Source organism: Coturnix japonica, chromosome 3 (genome assembly GCF_054131305.1).
Source record: "Coturnix japonica strain WE chromosome 3, WE-NBRP24, whole genome shotgun sequence".
Classification (NCBI taxonomy): Eukaryota; Metazoa; Chordata; class Aves; order Galliformes; family Phasianidae; genus Coturnix; species Coturnix japonica.
In genome coordinates, this window is record NC_140665.1 from 6917741 (window position 1) to 6931789 (window position 14049).

At 48.2% G+C, this 14049-nt stretch overlaps 1 long non-coding RNA gene across 1 annotated transcript; it reads right to left on the reverse strand.

Annotated features, from left to right (window-relative positions):
• Positions 1–5167: 5167 nt before the first annotated feature.
• LOC107310765 (uncharacterized) lies at positions 5168–9346 on the reverse strand. Its single transcript, XR_014944358.1, has 2 exons — positions 8209–9346; positions 5168–5819 (listed from the first exon to the last, which is right to left on the reverse strand). It is a non-coding gene; the product is annotated as an uncharacterized LOC107310765 (long non-coding RNA).
• Positions 9347–14049: the final 4703 nt, after the last annotated feature.

The window sequence follows — 14049 nt, forward strand, 5'->3', positions numbered from 1 at the left end:
AACATTGACACCAGGCTGAGATCTTTAAAGAAAAGCTGCTGGCAAGCAAACCTAATGCCGTACTTCCCATAGCATTCTGATAGGTAGGAATACCTCGGTGAGGTCTTTATTTTGTCTGAGGTTTTTGGAAACCCAGTGCATAACTTGCCTTGTATTTCTGGATGCAATGGGAATAGTTGGAGCTTGGAAGAAAGCACTTGAAATCCCAGTCCTGTCCATTCTCATCTGTGCTTAGTGCAATCCATCTCACTTGTCTAAGCTGCTATGACAATTAAACCCATGGCAATTAAACCATCCGTGCCTGTAGGTTAGCTTTATATTAGACTTCTAGCCTAGATGATAAAATTATTGCTCATTAACCTGTCTTCATTTAGGAAGCAACAGAATTGGCGGGTCTGTTCTGCATGACATTGGCTACAGGTGGTTAAAAATAGCTGATAGACTTTGATGGAGGGCAGCACACAAGGGTAGGGACTCTGTTTATGTGACTCCAGGGTGGAAAGAAACGAATGATCCAATACTGTTTGGTTTCATCCTGCAGAGCAAGCTGAATCTGGGTTTTCTTGCCTGTATCAGAACCCAGCTCTGAGCTGGTGAGCACAGCACTGGTGTACACATAGAGTTGTGTGCTGCTTGTTACTTTATCCTCCCTGTCTGTGTACAGAAACCTGTTGGTGCTAGGGGAGGGAAACACTCTGCCATGTTTTTGTGCTGCTTCCCAGCTCCTGCTATTTGCAGGCATCTTCTGCTGACAGCGCTGCCTCTTTCTTTTCTGCCCTCTGACAACTGCATGAGTTTTGAGGGAAGAACGAGGGGAAAATGTGAACGAAACATCTTTGTTTTCTGGGACTTTTCTTCATTGGCTTAATTGCAACAACATTTATATCACATAGTACAGCGCGCCAAGGTTGTAATTTTCCTATCACCTAAATTGCAGGCTGGAAATTGTGTTAAGAAAGGACTGTAGAGAATGAATTGCTGCTTTCAAAATGACTATTGTTAGCTGACAATGTGACCGGCAAATGATTACCAAAGGCAGGATATTTCTGTGTGTGATGTTAGTGAACTCTAGCATGGCGTTTCTGAACGCGTCTAAGCACACACTGAATAATACATCTTGAACTAAAAGCAGTTGTCGCCTTTCAGACGTATGCCTGTGTGTCTTACAGGCACTTATAAATAAAGAAAACATAATTTAAGGGGACTTATTCCATATGTATAATTCTCTATCTGTGTATTACATTGATATTTAATTCTATTTCCCATGGAGGAAATAGAAGCCGATGGTAGCACTGGGTGTTCCATTCTATCAGTTCTGGTTGCAGGAGGATTTGTCTGGATGCTGTACTGTTGGTGCCACCGTGCCTCCCTGCTTGGCACCTAGAGCCCACAGCACTCTGGGACTTTGGTTCAGCGCGTACCTAATGTTAATCGGGGTGGGGGGGTGGGGGATTTTCATTGCCGAATGAATGAGAGCACTGTATGAATGGGGAGAACAAAAGCGGGCTGTTTTGTTCCTGTGCACTCTCGATTTGCTTTCAGGCTTTTCTGGTTCAGTCAGCTGCGATGCGTTGCTGGACTAAAGTGCCTGGCACATCAAACAGCCCCACAGGTCCCGAGGAATGGGTTGGAGATGCTGCCACATGAGTGCTGACAGCCTGGCAGAGAGCGCTGGGCAATGCAGGACACGCAGGTTCCAAATGAGCAGGAAAAGATCAATTAAGATGATGGGCAGCTTTCTAATCTAATGTAGATTAGAAACATTCTTAGTTTTTTTAAAGAACGCTGGCGTGGTCGTACTCAGAATGTGAAACTGCCAATCTAATTAGCAGGTGCTGCAAGTGAAAAAAATCAAGGAATTACCTTGTCTTCTCATTGAATAGCCCAGCTCCGTGTGTGTGTGTGTGTTGATCTCCATCTTGCTTCCAAGCTGAGTTTTAGGAGAGGAGAGGAGAGGAGAGGAGGAGAGGAGAGGAGAGGAGAGGAGAGGAGAGGAGAGGAGAGGAGAGGAGAGGAGAGGAGAGGAGAGGAGAGGAGAGGAGAGGAGAGGAGAGGAGAGGAGAGGAGAGGAGAGGAGAGGAGAGGAGAGGAGAGGAGAGGAGAGGAGAGGAGAGGAGAGGAGAGGAGAGGAGAGAAAAACACTGACATTTGAGTTGAAATCTATCTATCTATAGATATTGTGTATAATTTCACAGGCCCATCAGGGTTTATTTCCTTTGTAAAGACATCAGAGCAGACTATGTTAGTAAAACACATTCTGTACATCCCTTGCTGCTGCCCTGTTCTCTGAAGAACAGTTCAGTGAATGCTCGTTACAGCCCGTATTAAGCCCCTTTTAGCAGGCACAGGATAAAGGAATTAAGTGCGATGGGGAGAAAGCCTTGTGCATATTTACTCTGCCTCAAAAAAAAAAAAAAAAAAAAAAAAAAAAAAAAGTCCAAAAAGGCTTTTGATAACTGAAGCCCTAATTTTTCTTTCTTCTTGCACATCCATTGCTGGAAAATGCAGTTTGTACCTCGCCGTACCCCAGGCCTTGAAGAACCAGGTGAAGAAAGCAATTTCATGCTTCACGCCACCATTAACGTCTGGTTGTAATCTTCAGAGAGCAAGTCCCTCCTGTTTAAGTTGGGAATAATGAAGGGTTTAACTTTTTGGCGCTGTCAAATTAGGCACGGGAGGGGAAACGGGGGCCCACTTCCCTCTTGGTGGAGCGGAGATTGCCTGCGCGGACAAGTAAGTGAGCATTACAGGTGATCCTTCCTGCGCGCGGAGGTAGAGAGGTTCCATTTATTGCCATCAAATGCATTTAGCTGGAAGTCAAAGCCCTTAGCTTTTTGCTCGCCGCGAGTCTGGACCAGAAGACAATCAAACCATAAGGGTCATTTTCTGCATGAGCTAACCTTTTCCTCTCTTATGGTTTGAAGCCTTTGTTGACAATGAGATGCTCAGTGGGAACATTAAATTAACACTTCATATTCGTGGCTGTAAATTTACTGGCGAGCTGAGGAAAAGTCAGGGAAAACAAACACTCCATCATTTCTGCTTCATTTAGCCGCTGAATGGGGACACTCTCACCTGCAGAGAAAAGAGGTCAGGGCAAACAGGGATAATTTTAATCTGACTCTCAGCCCGGTCTTTAGTGGCGGTGGATTGTGTTGCTTTCTGTGCGGAAAGTAAAGGTGAGAGCGAGGTGAGAGCAAGAAAATGGATAAGTACTGTGTGAAATGCTTGAGAGACCTTGCGGCGGGCGGAGGGGTTGTTGTCGCCGTTGCCACGGAAACCAGAGGGCTAAATACTATTAATTTTTGCAAATTCCACCATCAGTTTGCGCTCCCGTAATAGCGGTGGGGAGGTTTCCCTACGTGAGCCGGGGGAGGGCGGCGGAAGGAAGGGGGACACGATGCCGAATTTCACAGCTGAAGGTTTAAAGACCGAGCTGCTTTCTTTCACGCCGAGATAACAACACCGGCTGGTGACTTCATCTTCCCCAGCAGCGTGTTAAATGTCGCCTGTCACTTCCCCAGGTCGAAGCCGCTGTTGACGGTGGCTTTCAGGGGCTGATGGGCAAATAATGCTCGTTTGTGCCGCGGTGCTGAGTAATGTGACAGCTCTCGGTTGTCACCACCCGTCAGCGTGACATCGGGCCTCGGGTTCCCAAACGCCTCGAGGCGCCTTGAAAATGGTGGCACGGCTTTTTTTGTTTTTTTTTTTGCCTTACCCCACCAGCAGCATTAGTGGATGGTGCAAATGCTGTTAAAATGGGGGGGAATAGCGGGGGGGGGGAATCAGTCTTGTAAAGGTGTTTGGGGATAGGGAAGAGATTGCTGAAATGCTGAGTTTTCGATTTCTAGATGTCCATGTTTCTATTAAAAATCTTGGTGGGGAGGGATTTCAATTAATTCTGGCAAGTCTTGCTCCTGGGTTGCTTCACAGACTTGTTGCAAAGCTTAGAATCTCAGAAGGGTTGGAGCTGGAAAGCACCCCCAAAGGCCATCCATTCCAACCCCCTGCAGTGCACAGGGACACCCACAGCTCCATCAGTGCTCATAGCCCCATCCAGCCTGACCTTGGCTGTCTGCAGGGATGGGGCACCACCACCTCTCTGTGCCACTGCCTCACTGCCCCTTCAGGAAAAAATTTAACTAAATCTTCCTTATATCCAGGCTAAATCTCTCATCTTTTAGTTTGAAGCCATTTCCCCTCGTCCTGTCCATACTTGGGGTTTCAGAGTGGCTCACAGGGCTGCAGGGCATGGGCGTGATGCTCAGTGCCTGCTTGGGGGGTATGACTCCCGGCGCAGGTGCCACCCGACAGGCATCTCCTGCATCCCCTCCCCTTTGGGGTGCAGTGACGGGTCTGGGGGATTAAGGGGATTCAGGCTGCTGGGGGGAGCGGGCTGCAGCCTCCCTCCCCGGTGGTCCCGCAGCAGGCCGGGGGCTGTGGGGTCGGCTTTGATGCGGCGTGCTGGGGGGAGCGGGGCCGCGGGCAGGCGGCTGGTGAATGCCTGGCGCGGGGCCGCCCGATTTCCCAGGGGGTCACAGGGTCAGGTTTGTATTTAGTTAGCGGTAATGATCTCGTTAGGGATCTGAATGGACCACCGTCCTCGCTCTTTCAGGGGTGCGAGCGTGCCTTGCCTTCGCCGCTCCGCCTGCCTTGTGTGGGCTCAGGCGGGACATGGGCGGCCGCGCTCGGGGGCTGCGGCACCGGGGGCATCGCGCCGGGCTCCGGCTTCCCACTGGGAAAGGGACAGGGGAAGGTCTGGGGCTGCGGTGGGAAAAGCATTGAGCAGGCAGGGGAGATTAAAGAGCTGAGAAAGTGACAAGCTGATAATAGAAAACACTTCCAGTAGTAGTAATCCTTGACATGCAAGGACAAATATGAATGCCTTTGTTCTTGAATTTACATTAACTTCCAGTGCGGGCGTAAAACTTGGAGCAACTCCGTGCTCAAAGTCTCAGGCTCTGTGAGTTCATCGCTGCCCAAAAACCCTTAAAGCAGATTGTTCCAGGGCAGATAGCAAATTAACTAAAAATCCCTCTAAATATAAGAAGTGCTGCTTTAGGATCCACTGCGAGCCCTTGGGTGGGCTCACGCAGCCCCCTGCTGCTGGAAGTATCACCGTTAGTATTGCTGACCTCTGGAGAGATAAGGCTGGAACACACAGTGCCAAAGTCAAGAAGAGAATATAAAGAGGATCGGACACACAGCCCCCATATACATACAGTAATTTCTAGTCTTGGCTTATCTTGTAGGAATTGCAAGATACCGAGTAGGAAATAAATCATATTGTCAGAACCAAATGGCATTTTCCTCCTCAGTGTGATTCACAACATCCCGTTCTAAGAGATGTTACTCCTTCTCCCCCTTAATTGAATTATGCTCCTGACTAGCAAATGGGATTCATTCTTTGAGATGCAGGGAAATTACCATTTGATGAAACAATGCTTCACTCCTTCCTCACCTGCACAAACATCCTTCGGGTATTATACAGATATCCTTGAGTACAAGCTATTGTTCCTTTTGATCTCTGGCTTCGTTTGTCATAATCAACACCAATCCAGTATCGCAGGAATATTATACAGCAAGAGCACGGATGTATTTGAGCTGTCCTCGATGATTGTCTGACTGTTTTCTTCAGAACTTCAAAAGAGTTTCGTGGTCCCGTTTAATTAAGATGCTCTCTGATGTGGTTGGATCCTTGAGGGCAGCTGCTGTTGGTGCTTGGTGCATCTATTGCAATGACTTCTGAGTTCCTTGGGGCAGCTCCTGCTGACCTGCACCATCACTTCAGGCAGAAAATCGATGCTTATTCTGGCAAACTGAAAACCAAAAGGAAGAAAGCAGAAAAAATAATTATTTGCTGATTGAGCGGCGAGTTTCATTTATTAGTTTCACATCTCTTACAGAGCTAATTACAGTGAATCTCATTAACTTCATGGAGTGGGTTGGAGAGCAGCTTTCCTGAGGCTGCTGGCTGTTGCAGACTCTCGGTACCCCTGAGCTGGCAGCAATCATCAAGAAACCTTGATTTCCCAGGGCAATATGCTCGGTGCTAATTTACAAGCTGCTTTTTACAACTGATATCTGGTGGCGAGGACTTAGAGGTGTACTTCAAAGTTTAGAAACTCTGATCTAGATTGAGTTGCCGGAGAGGCCATAGAAGCATAGAACCTTTTGAGTTGGAAGAGACTCTTAAAGACCATCCAGACCAGCTCCCCTGCACAGGGCTCTGAGCACTGATGGAGCTGTGGCTGTCCCCATTCAGTGCAGGGCAGTTGGACTGGGTGGTCTTTAAGAGTCCCTTCCAACTCAAATGATTCTGTGATGACTTCTTCCTGCAGTGCTAATTTACAATGGAGAATTTATTTATCTATTTTTATCTAAACTAGGAATAAATGATAAATATTCACCCAGTGCATGAGTCCTGCATTTTATCTTTCGAGTTCTTCTGAGATTCATAAGGGTTCAACAGAGCTTTAAATGGGACAGCCTGTCTGGATCCCAGAAGTGAGGTGTGAGCTCTGGAAATACTGAGGTCCCAATTCCCATCAATGGGAACTGTCTCAAGGGGTCTTCCCTCTTCCAGCATTGAAGAAGTGGGCTTCAGAAGGAACAGAAACTGTCCTGCTGCCAATTTTTGTCTTGACCACGCAGTAATTTTGTAATTAATGTGTTAGCTGGTTGCCAATTAACCAGCAAAATTGTTTCAGCAGCCAAATGTTTTTCCACTCCTGGTCTATTCCCTTTTTCTCTTCTCCCTTTCATCTCTGCAGTCAGCCCAGTGCCACTGCTGAAGCCATCTGCCTCTCCATTTTGGGAAGGGCTGTGGCAGCTCCTGGTCCCCTGCTGCCCCTGATCCCATCCCCTTTGGGTTTGACTTGCACTCTCCTTCACAGTCTCATGTCTTATTTCACCTGATCATATTTTTCTGTCTCTATGTACCTTGAGTCAGCCACCAAAACCCTTTCCCCCCATCCCAGACTTCTCAAGCAGTGTCCCGTGCTTTGTTGGTGGCTGAGATGGTTCCCCTGGATTTTCTATGGCTCCAAAGGCAACGTGAGCTGTTTGGGGATGATTTCTGCAGTGTGCCTGATGGTGATGGACACTCACACAGTGCTCTTAGGAGTTTCCTCTTCCATTCTCTCTTCCCTGTGTTGTGTGATGGCTTCACTGTGATGGAGGTGGGCTGGGGAGCAGGTAGACCCTGCTCCTGGGAGGCTGAATGGGCAAATCTGGGCACTGCATGGGACTTGTAGGGGAGAACTGGCTTGGCCAAGCACAGATATCTGTCCTGAGATGGCTGTGGGTGATGGGCTGCCCTGAGAAAGGATGGGTTCTTCCAGGCCATGGGCCAGCTCAGCCAAAAAAAAAAACAAAAACAAACAAAAAACCAAGGGCTTGAATGGATCAGATGAATTATGCACTGAAAACATCTCCTGTTCAGCTCTGCATCTTGTCCTGTGCTTGGTCAGAGATGAGGTGTCCGGTGTGGGAGCTGACATCTCCTGGTGGCAAACGCACCTGGGGCTCTTCTCTCCTCCCTTATCAGTCATACCATTAACAAAATCCTTCAGCACGTCTAATTCACTTACCTATTCACCCCCTCCATATGTGATGTGTGTGTCTCTGGCACATGCATTCACACAAATTCTTATCTGCCAGCTTCATAAAATACCTGCCAGGAGTGGGGCTGGGTATGGATGACCCAGATACACGAGAGGAAATGTTTCATATCTCAAGGAGTGCCGTATGGGTACCCCGGCAGCCCCTCCCTCCCGCCTATCAGATGTAGGGCTTAATGGGCTTAAGAATTAGAGCAGCTGCTTGGTGCAGAATTTATTGACCGACTGTGCATAACAAGTGGAATTAAAACCATAATTGGCTGAGCTGCTCCCTGTCAGTTGGAGAATTTTTACTTTTCTCGGGGCCTGATGTTTTCATCAAGGCTCCCAGGCTCTTCCCTCCCTCCCACCTCGTTTCTCTGCTCTTGGGTCGAAGACATGAGGAAGCAGAATGCCTGCCCATCTCCCGGGGATGGGGCTGGCCCCTTCAGTGCCAAGCTGGGGGCAAAGGATGAGGTAAGGAGGAGGAAGCAGTGCTCACAGCACCTGCCCTGCAGCTGCTCGACCACTCTAGGTGTCCAGGAACTGATTGCTGCTCAGGTCAGCCCCCTCCCCAGGCAGACACGTCCCTTGCTGTGGCACTTACCCCTTTGCAAATATCCCTTGTGTAGGCTGTAGTATGTTGTCTCTTCCAGAATAAACTCCAGCTTCCCGCTGTCAGTACAGAAGTAGTAGTAAGCTGGCTTGGTGTATTGAAGTAGGAAAGGGACCCCTCCTGGAGGACAATCTACATGATGGAAGCACCTGTTCTGCTCTGTGCTGCAAATCACAACACTGCTAAAGCACTGCAACTGCTTTGCCTTTTGATAAAGCTGATTGCAAAATGCTCCCCTGGGGAAACCTCACCTGTGCCTGCCCACTGCCTACCACAGCTGCAACTGGTCAGCCCCTGAGCCCAGAGGACAGCAGGGGGATGCGCAACCATATCCCCTGTCTGGGAAGCACCAGCAGCTGCAGCTGGGTCTCTGCTGAGCTGCCTCTAGCTCACAGATCAGGGAAGCTTCCTCTTCTGCGTCTCCTTTTCCAGGAGTGGGCACTGAAATCACCTCGTTTAAGGGCATGTCTCATTACCACATTAAGTCAACAACCACTCAAGTAGCCAAGGACTTCGATCAAAGCTAGATATTGAAAGGGGGACAAAGTGGCAAACTTGATTTCCACTTATTTCCAGAGCTTGCTGAGTGCACGGCTGTCCCCTCTGTTGTGGATTGTGAGCCTGGATGCTGCTCCTGCATCTGAGACCAGGCTGCCTTGGGAACCCTTCTGTACGCAATGTGGGGCTGCGGGCCACCTCAGCCTGGGGCACAGTGAATGAGAGGAGAGGTAACAAAGAGCCCAGGGCTCCTGGGAGGCAGCCACACCTGGTGTGAGTGTGCAGGGACACACATGGAGCCAGAGTCACATTGCTGGGAATTCAGGTGAGACGAGTCAAAAGGCAAACCCCAGTTGCTGACTGTTTTGTGTTCGAGTTTCTAATTCACTATTGCAGTGTAAGGACCAAGTCAGCAGCCATCTGGCTTCTCCTGGCTGCTTGTAACCCATCTGCTGTTAAATGTGAAGAACGAGTTAGAAGTAGCTACCAATGTAAGCCTGAAAGCAGATGTGCTGCAAGCAGCCAAAACATCCCTCTCTACATTTCTAGAATGGAAATCTTTATGGATATTTCCGTCCCTTGTGGAGGAAAGACTGAGGGTTTTTACTGCAACAGAGCTCGTGGTCATCCCTCCATCCTTAGTCCTCTGCACCTAACAACGCTGCAGTAAAAACAAAAGCAGCCTACGCTAAATGTGTCCTGGGTATTTATTCCATGGTAACTACCTCAGAGCAGTGAAAATGAAGGGTTAGAGAGTCTCAGCACTATACACAAAGAGAGTACTGCCACTTGCATCAGTTCCAAGTCCCTCCAACAATCCTCAGCATTCCTTGCAGCATGTCGGGAAGCAGCAAGAATGCCTGCAGCTTTGGTGCAGGTTTCCTATTGCAGGCTCATCTGTGGGCATCCTCACCAAGGACTGAATCGGACCCATCTGGTTCTGCATGCTCCTGGTAGAGAAAAAGCAAAGGATGGGTGAGATCTGAGAGGTACACCTCCTTAGAATTGAAAAACACTTTTGTTAACATCCTAGTAACCCCTTGGAAATATGAAAGCAGAAGCTGAAAGTTGTTTTTGCTGCTGCTGAAAGGCTATTGAAACCCGCAGAAGCCCCAAGTTTAACGTGGGAAGTCATGGTGAAGGAAGAGCGCAGCATGGGAATTTGCATTCAAGAGGGAGGAAAATGAGGGATTTGGGCAGAGAATAACAGATAGGTGCTGTGAATTCTCATTAAAATAGGTTATAAAAGATGCACTACGCGGCCGTGGTGACAGACCAACAAAGGTTTTTTTTCCCCGCCATTGTTTATACTGTCACAGGATCCTCACAATAGAAGATAGTTTAGCCTTGTACTCCGCGCTTCATTATCTATTATTCTATTTATTAATGCATTCTTGGGTCTTAGTGATGTGATAAACCATCCGCGCTTTTTCTTTTATGGTTTAATAGGATTCCTCCCCCCTCTCCCCCCCCCCCTTGCTGTTTACATAACCTCACAATTCACTGTTATCTATCATTTATTTCCTACTTCACGCGCACTCGAGGGGTGCTCAGCCTGCTTGGCCCGGCAGTGCCGTGCAGCAAATTAACACTCGTGATAACGAACATTTCCATCAAATCCCATTTGGGGTGATTTAGGGTGGAGCAAGGATGGGATGTGGGTGCTGGGAGCCATGGGTTTGCAGGCAGTTGTCCATCCCTTCTGTGGTGTCATTGAGGCCGAGGCTTGTGCCAATGGCCAACTAGGCAAAGCTGGAGTTCAAATGGTGCCAACTTCCCTGCCTTAAGCCCACAGGCTGGGGATGGCCATGGGCTGCAGGAGGCTGGGAGCCTCGGAACCCCATGCCCGCCCCTATTAGTGGTGCTGGGGAGCAGGCCGCGAGACCTCATTTATGATTTCCTTCGTAATCCCTTCAAAATGAGTCGGTACCGGGATGTGATAAGTGGATTATGTGTTAGGCCCAAGTAAAGCCAGACACAATTAGTGCTTTAATAAACCAGTTGTATGCATTACTAACAACTAAGTCATGGGGGAATTGGTGTATTTACAAACCCTAATTAGTAGTTTGTTACTGTGATTCCAAATTTAAACAAATCTGTAGCATCGCTGACCATCTGGGTAAGAAATCTCTGTTTTGAATTTAATTAGGAAATAGTTGTGACAGAAAATTGGTCCTTATTAGTTAGCTAACGATCAGCATCCCTCTAATTGAAATGAAGAACTGTCTGTCGGCTCTGTGAGATGTTTAGACAAGAGCACAGGCAAGCAAAAAATGTCCCCTGATTTCAGGCTTGGCGAGACATGGGGCAGGCATTGCTCTGCTATCCCAACAAGGAAGAGCCCCAAATGTGGGAGGCCAGGAGTGGATCCCGACGTGCATATCCAGGCTATGGGTGCTCAAGGGCTGCAATGCAATCAAATGGGAATCGTTTTCTGCAGCCACACTCGTGAGCTTCTCAGCCTTACAACCACAACACAGATAGTTCCTTGAAAACAACAGGCTGCGGTCCTTAATTAATTTTCACTTCCTCCCTTTCTAACTCTCCCCAGGACTCCAGGCATTAGGATTCCTGGTAAGCTTTGCAGATTAAAGAAAACGCTCGCTGGAAATAATAAACAACCTGATTGCTGCTGTTGTGGCGTTACTCGATACTGAGAAACTCTTTATATATTGTAAGGGACAATGAAGTTTCTGTAGGGGCCTTAAATCACTTAATGTTGAAAGGAATTCCCAGACGGCTCTATCAGTCACTGTGTAAAATTGTTAGAGATCAGCTAATAAATTTGATTTGGGGTTTGTTTTGCTGGCATTTGCACAAACCCTCTGAGAACTATAGTTACTGTATTCTCATACAGTATTTGAATTCAGAATTGCAGTGCCCATCCCGCTCTCCTCTGGGAGTGGAAATAAACTTTGCAATAGAATATGAATGCCGGTTGTTTTTCTTTTTAAGTCTGCGCGTTATTATTTGAGGAGATATAGTGTTTGACAAAACCATTTATTTCATTTCAAATATTTTATTGAGCCATAAAACTGGTTTACGTCGCTGCCACGTGTAGCAATTTGTGCCTGTTAACATGGAGCAAAGAGAAGGGGTGCCTGGGTCCAACTGCCCTGTGGTGAGGTTGGGTTACGAGGCCATCAGTCCCTGAGCTGCGGATGCAGGGTTTATCATGACTGCTGATTTCTCATGGATATTTCCTTTCTAAAGGGGTAAAACTGGGTGTTTTATGTTGTAAAACCCACTCTCCCTAAGCCAGTCCCATCAGCTGTGCTGTGAGCATCCCTATGCCCAGCTCTGCTGCACACTCCCAAGCCAGCCCTGTGCTCACCAACGCTGCCACGGCTGCATGCCCTGCCAAATGGAAAGTTTCCTTTTTTATCTTTTTTTTTTTTTTTTTTTTTTTTTATTCTTCCTCCCATCAGAGGGAACTGGGCTCATGTTCAAGAAGCCTTGCTTCAAGCCCAGTTTTGTTTTGCTCTTTGGCTTGGGCTCCCTCTCCTGCCCTGGCAAGGTCTTAATCTCCCCAATTCAGTCTCTCATCTGCTAAATGGGGCCAACAGTGCCTCTTTTCTTCTTGCCTGCACCCACGGTGAGCCTGTGGATGTGCAGCCCTTGAGGGCTGCTGCTGTTCTTGGTCCCGGTCATGCCAGCTGTGCGGTACGAAGGGGCTGCTTTCTCTGGGCCAGCATCCCTGGTGCTGAGGGTGGCAAATGGCTCCGCTCTGGATGCCTGGTTACATGGCGGCACATCCTGTGGTACCTGCAGCAGGATCCCAGCAAAGCAAAGGGCTCCTTCCCCAAAATTTGCTAGATTTTGGGTTTGGGCATCTCTGATGCTGCTGTGGAGAGGTGGCACACACTGATGGTACACGGCAGAGGAACATGGTGGCAGCACTTCTCTATTCCCCAGCATCCAGTACTCACATCCCTTCACGTTTCCTGGTCAAAATGCCACTGCTGGAACTGCGTTTCTGGGTATTTTTTGGTTATTTTTTTTTTTGGCTGGATATTTATTCTATGCTTTAATAGCCCGGAGCAAACATTTGCTTGCGGAACGTGTAGAAAAATACCTGGGATGTGCCAGTATGAACAAACCAGGGTAAGCCACCTGGGCTTCTTGATTTGTAACCTTTTTTCCTTTTCTTTAGGATCATTCACCCGAATGTGAGGTTTCAAGCAGGCCCTGCCCCTGCCCATTGCCGCATCGTGATGCTCAGCTGGGAGATGGATGCAGGCGCAGCTTTCCCGCGGCTCATCATTAGTCCTGGTGCTGGAAAGGCTGAGCTGTTCCTCCCCAGTAAATTATGTGCCATTCCTCAAAAAAGTGGATGAAATAAATGGGGCTAGAGCATGTCTTTTTTGCTCTTAGCTTTCACATATTGATTCGGACATATTTTCATGCCAGGAGTAATCAATTCTTCGGTAGATGGGCAGAATTAAATAATTTCAGGCAAGCCCTTCACATGGCTTGTCATTAATTTGCCTCTCGGCAGCAGCAGCCAATGCCGGGCACGAGGCATGCAGCACCCCAGCTCTGCCCTGGGGATTTCCTATGGGGATGGACGCGTTAGGTTTGCTTATCTGTACAGAGTCACTTATTACCGCTAATTGGGAGGGACAGTTCAAATGAGCACAGAGAAGCAGCCGCGGCATGAGCGTGACATGGGTGCAAAGAAGGGGCCACAGGGCTGGACCCCGCGCACACCCTGTACGGAGCAGGATGTGGCCTCATGGGGCAGCGGGATGGGCAGACAGACAGACGGACAGACAGACAGGAGGGCTGGGCTGCTGGAAAGGCAGCAGCTGATGGGAGGGGTGGGCTGCAGGCCGGCTGCGTGGTGCTCCGGGATGTGATCCGCATTAATGCCCTGTGCTTGCCTGTTCTCCAAGGGCTGCTTGGGCTGCTGTGCAGGCAGAAATAGCCCTTCACTCTGGAAGAATTCCCCTCCAGACACAAAAGTGCGCCTAATATTTCCCAGTTATTTTTACTTTCAAGTGGTTTTCTCCAAGCTCGTACACATTTACTCGCCGCTGCTTTCCTTAATAAAAGCCCTTTGGATTATCCCTGGGAAAGCCGAACATTTCCTGCAGCTGTGTGCAACAAATAGAGTCATGGAATCATGGAATAAATGAATCATAGAATCGTACAACAGCTTGAACTGGAAGGGAGCTTAAAGATCCCTGAGCTCCAACCCCTTGCTGCAGGCTGGGTTGATGACGGCTGCCAAACATACGGGTGTATTTTTTGTAGCAGAAGCATTACTTTGCACTTCTTATTTATTTGTTTTCCTTTCTGTTTTACTTGAGGTAAATAACAGAGGATGGGGTA